Raw genomic sequence first — 6,000 nt, 5'->3', positions numbered from 1 at the left:
CCTTCCGCCCGGCCTGCCTTTGGCTTCAGGGTGATGCTTGATGTGGGGCTCAGGAACTGGTACCCGAAGCGCATGTGCGCTCTGTTGCCGTGGAGACGTGGGGGTGTGGTCGGGCCTCTGGGTTCAAGAGGTGTTGGCCCCTCCCACATAGTCTGCGGTTGGCAGTGCAGTAACTTGCGGGCAGATCCTCTACTTCAGTGGTACCCTTTCTCCACTATTCCCTCTGAGCCCAGACAACTCCCAAACTTGATCACACACGCCCTTCTCTGGGAGCCTTCCACACCTTTCTGTGCCTCAGTGTTCTCTTTGCTATAAATGAAAAACTTTTTTTGTTCATAGAGACCTTTATAACAGTACCTGGTCCATAGCAGTGCTTATAAACTTAGTATTGTTGCTATCAATACTATTATGCTTTCATTCCCATTTATTCCCCGTCTGCCGGACCTGCCTCCAGGGAGTTAAATATCTCTGGCTTCACTAATGTAGAAACAACTGCTCAGAGAGGTCAGGGGGCTTGCAAGAGACTACGAAAATGAGTCAGAGGCCGCCTGGGTTGTCATCACATAACAGATGGTTTATTCACTCAGCAAATAATCACCAAACCTCAATTGCGTGCCTAAATCATGGTAAGTACTGGTAATACACAGCAGGCCAGGTGGCTTCTCAATAAATGCCTATGAGGTGGACATGGTTCAGGTGGCCATTACTACACTTAATTGACACAGCATTTTGGTGCTATATCTTCAAGAAGGCCAGCAACTCACTTCATAGGGAGGGAGTTAACGGCCAGACAGTAGGGTTTTTCAGTGGTTACTGCACTAAATTCCATAAACATTAAATTCCATGTCAGTAGATCATCCCTCTTCTCTTACAGAGGAATAAATTCAGAGACAGCACATGACTTGTCTGAGGCCCCACCACACAGCTGGTAAATGGAAAACTACACTCTGAACCCAGAATTACCTGGGTACTTATCTCAAGTACTTATCTGTACTATCAGATTGCGTTTTGTGTCCTTAAAACTCATCCACAGTCCCTAGGAGAGCTGTTCCCAGGGAAGCAAAAAAGCAGCTAGAGAGCCACAAACCCACAAATGGTTGAGTGAGGTTCATTTTGTCAGTAGGAATGGGTAGGGAAGAGATGTGGTATACAAGACAGCTTTTCTATAACTTGCTTACACTGCACTAGGCAGGAACACAAGACAACCACCATTCCTACAGAAGTTGCATCTAGAAACCTTTACTGCAGCTCCTGGGTCACATGGTTCCTCTTTCTGAAAACTTCACTGCCTCTACCTTTACTCAGGGTCATTCACAGCTGTACAGAACTCCCACTGTAGGTCAAGTTTGCTCAGTGGCAAGGTTCAGATCTGAATTATCTTTGGGTTTCCCAGTTTTACTTCTAGTGCTGTCTTGGCTCAGAGAGGGGCGGGAAAATGAATCACCTTGGCACAGTAAGCTTGGAATAAGATGTCAGATGCTTCTGGGAGCTGGACAGTGGTGGCTCACACCTGTAATAATGGTTATTGATGGGGCTAAGATATGATGACCAAGGTTTAAAGCCAGCCTAGGCAGCAAAGTCTGTGAGATTCATCTCCAGTTAACCAGAAAAACAAAACAAAAAAAACCAGAAGTGGAGCTATGGCACAAGTAGCAGAGGACCAGGACTAAGTGAAAAAGCCAAACAAGAAGCAAGAGCTCAGTCAGGTGCCAGGCTCACATCCATAATCCTAGCTACTCAAGGGCTGGGATCTGAAGATGGTGGTTCAAAGCTAACAAGGTCAGAAAAGTCCCTGTGAGATACTTATCTCCAATTAACTTGACTCAAAAACCAGAAGTGGAGCTGTGCCACTCAAAGTGGCAGAGTGCTAGCCTTTAACAAAAGAGCTCAGGAACAGTACTCAGGCCTGAGTTCAAGCCGCACAACCAAGGGAAAAAGAACAAGAGACTCTTATCTCCAATTAACCACTAGAAAACTGGAAGTGGCTCTGTGGCTCCAGGGGTAGGGTGGTAGCCTTGAGCTGAAGAGCTCAGGGACAGCGCTCAGGCCCAGAGTTCAAGCCCCAAGACTGACAAAAAAAAAAAGAAAGAAAGAAAGAAAGAAAGGAAGGAAGGAAGGAAGGAAGGAAGGAAGGAAGGAAGGAAAGAAAGAAAAAGAAACAAGAGCTCGGGCCAGGAGTTTGGCCTAGTGGTAGAGTGCTTGCCTAGCATGCACAAAGACCCGGGTTCTATTCCTTGGTACCACATACTTAGAAAAAGTCAGAAGTGGTGCTGAGGCTCAAGTGGTTGAGTTCTAGCCTTGAGAAATCCAAGGACAATGCTCAGGCCCTGAGCTCAAGCCCAGGACTGGCAAAAAAAAAAAAAAAAAAAAAAAGAAACAAGAGATCAAGATTCTGAGTTCAAGCCCCACTATGGGCATAAAGAACAAAAATCCATGGGGCCGGGAGTTTGGCCTAGTGGTAGAGTGCTTGCCTAGCACGCACGAAGACCCTGGTTCGATTCCTTGGTACCACATACTTAGAAAAAAAAGCCAGAAGTGGTGCTGAGTCTCAAGTGGTAGAGTTCTAGCCTTGAGAAAAATCCAAGGACAGTGCTCAGGCCCTGAGCTTAAAAAAAACCTAGGACTGGCAAAAAAAAAAAAGAACAAAAATCCTGGGTGGAGTGGAAGGGCTGGGAGTGTGGCCTAGCTGTAGAGTGCTTGCCTATCATGCATGAAAACTGGGGTTCAGTTCCACTGTACCACATACATAGAAAAAGCTGCAAGTGGTGCTGTGGCTCAAGTGGTCGACCTCTAGCCTTAGAAGGCCCAAGGACAGTGCTCAGGCCCTGAGTTCAAGCCCCAGGACTGGAAAAAAAAATCTGTCGGGCACAGAGAGTGAAGCTGACATGAAGGGAGCTAGTATCCTCGCTGATCTCGGGGAAGTAATGTTGACGGCCTCAGCCTTCCCCGGGAGCCCCTTCAAATCTGGATCTAGACTTCACATCCCCTGCTTCAGGGCTGGGGAGCATCTGCACACCTGCCTGGCTGCTGAGACCATAACCTGGGGCCTTCAATAACAGAAATGCATTTTCTCACAGTTCTAAAGGCCAGAAGTTCAACATTAAGGACTGGAAGGGGTGGGTGACTGTGAGGCTAGCTTCTTGTTGTGTCCTTACATGGCTTTTCTATGCTTGCTGTCCTGCTGTCTCCTTAACATTTTTTTTTTTTTTTTAAATGGGTCATGGGGCTTGAACCGAGCCTGGGCACTGTCCATGAATTTTTTTTTTTTTTTTTTTTGCCAGTCCTGGGCTTGAGCTCAGGGTCTGAGCACTGTCCTTGGACTTTCTCAAGACTAGAGCTCTACCACTTGAGCCTCAACACCACTTCCGGCTTTTTTCTATGTATGTGGTACCAAGGAATCGAACCTGGGTCTTCACGCATGCTAGGCAAGCACTTTAACCACTAGGCCAAACTCCCGGCCCTGTCCATGAATTTTTCAGCTCAAGGCTACCACCCTACTCTTGAGCCAAGCCCCACTTCCTGTTTTCTAGGGGTTAACTGGAGATAAGAGTCTCAGGTTCTTTTGTGCCTGGGCTGGCTTTGAACCTTGATCCTCAGATCTCAGCCTCCTGAGTAGCTAGGATTACAGGCATGAGCCACCATGCCAGGCTAATTTTACTTTATTATTTACTTATTGCTACTCCGGGGCTTGAGGTCAGGGCTTGAACACTGTCCTTGGACTTTCTCAAGGCTAGAGCTCTACCACTTAAGCCTCAACACCACTTCTGGCTTTTTCTATGTATGTGGTACTGAGGAATTGAACCTCAGCCTTCACGCATGTCAGACAAGCATTCTACCACTAGGCCAAACTCCTAGCCCCTAATTTTATTTTTTTGACTCAGGGCCTGGCACTGTCCTTTAGTTCTTGTTTTTTTTTATTGTTTTTTTGTCATGGGGCCTGAACTCTGGGCCTAGGCACAGTCCCTGAGCTTTCAGCTCAAGGCTACCACCCTACCCTTGGGCCTGGGCATTGTCCCTGAGCTCTCCAGCTACCACCGTATCCCATAAGCCACTAGCCACACTTTCCCTTTTCTAGTGTTTAATTAGAGGTAAGAGTCTCACTGTCTTTAGTGCTGGGCTGGCTTTGAATAGGGATCCTCAGATCTCAGCCTTCTGATAGCTAGGATTACAGGGGTGAGACACCATGCCTGGCTAAACAATAGCATAGCGGCTTTTTGGCCAGTCCTGGGGCTTTAACTCAGGACTTGAGCACTGGCCTTGGGCTTTCTCAAGCCTAGAGCTCTATCACTTGAACCACAGCACTTTCAGCTTTCTTTTTATGTATATGGTACGGAGGAATCAAACACTGGTCTTCATGCATGCTAGGAAAGCACGCTTCCACTAGGCCAAACTTTCTGCCCCTCTTTGTTTTGCTCAAGGCTAACACTATCACTTGAGCACCACTGCCAGCTTTTTCTCTTCATGTGGTACTGAGAAATCGTACCCAGAATTTCATGCATGTTAGGCAAGCACTATACTGCTAAGCCCCATTCCCAGCCCCCCATCTCCTTTGTTTCGTTTTGTGATGTTGGGGATGAACCAGGGCCTTGGGCACATGGGAGAAGTATTACACTGAGCTACTTCTCCAGCCTATGTTCCTCTTGATGTGAGGACACTAGTCCTATTGGCCCACAACTGCCATCTCATTTAAGCTAATTTCCTCCTTAAAGGACAGGTCTTCAAATATAGTACCTGGGGTTAGAGCTTCAACATAGGGATTTTGAGGGGTCACAATTCAGACCTCAGTTAAAACAGTGCTGCTGGGGATGGGGCCAGCCAATGGCTAGGAGTTGTAAAGTTAGAATAGTAGACAATTCTCATAGGCCATCTTAGTCTAGTGGGTCCCACTCTTCCATGTCATTTGACTACTAAATTTGTGTGTGTGTGTGTGTGTGTGTGTGTGTGTCTGTCCCTAAACAAGCTGCTTTTCCTCAGGGCCTCAGTCAAAGCAAGATTATCTTCCTAAGGGAAAAGAGAGCCCTCAGGTTAATCCAATAATATTTTTTTAATCTCCCGACAAATTTGTTCTGAGAAACTCTAGACAAGGTCCCTACAAGACCCTTTCTTTTGCATGGGGGAAGGGGGGCGGGGGGAGAGATTGGAGCTTGAGTTCAGGGTCTCAGAGTTGGAATACTGTCCCTTAGATTTTATTTTGTATTTTGTTCAAGGCTAATAATGCTTGAGCCACAGGCTACGGCTTAAGCCACAGCTCCACTACTTCTGGATTTTTGCTGGTTAATTGGATATGAGTCCCATGGACTTCTATACCCACGCTGGCTTTGAACATCTCAGCCTCTTGTGTAGCCATGGTTACAATCATGAGCCACCAGTACCCAGCTAGCATTTTTTGTTTTTTATGTGTGTGGGTTTTGTTTGTTTGTTTTGAGGAATTGAGGATGGAGCCCAGAGCCTGGCACATGCTAGTCAAGCACTCTACACCCCCACTCCTCCCAACACATTCATAATGCCCTGTTCTTGTGGACAGTGCCCTGCTCCACTCTCTTTAACTCCCCCAGCTCACTCTCCAGATCTGTTCTGTCCACTGCCAGCTATCCTCCTTGAGGTCTAAAAGGGCCTGTCACTAGGCCTAGGTTGTGCTTTGCATCCAAAGTCCAGTCCAGGCTCCTCTGGGACCTGCCATGCCCCAGACACCCTGACTTCCTCCTAACTGGAACAAACACTTTTCCCCTATATCACCAATGCAGAAGTTTAAGGGCAGAAATTCAATATACATTTAAAGTAAACCAATAAAAATTAAAGGAATCTTAATTACAAAAAAAAAGTAGAACTTCAGGGCATGGGATGTAGCTCAGTGACAGAACATGCACTAGGCATGCACAAAGACTATTCTTCCTTAGGGCCACAAAGAAACAACAAAAACTTCATTTCCTCTGACTCAACTTAATCTGTCTCTGAGTCTCTATTTTCTCTGATGCAGACATTTTCTGTGGTTTCCTGGTA

This window comes from Megascapheus bottae, chromosome 6, assembly GCF_031878675.1.
Source record: "Megascapheus bottae isolate mThoBot1 chromosome 6, mThoBot2.hap1, whole genome shotgun sequence".
Taxonomy (NCBI): domain Eukaryota; kingdom Metazoa; phylum Chordata; class Mammalia; order Rodentia; family Geomyidae; genus Megascapheus; species Megascapheus bottae.
This window is presented reverse-complemented; position numbering follows the sequence as displayed.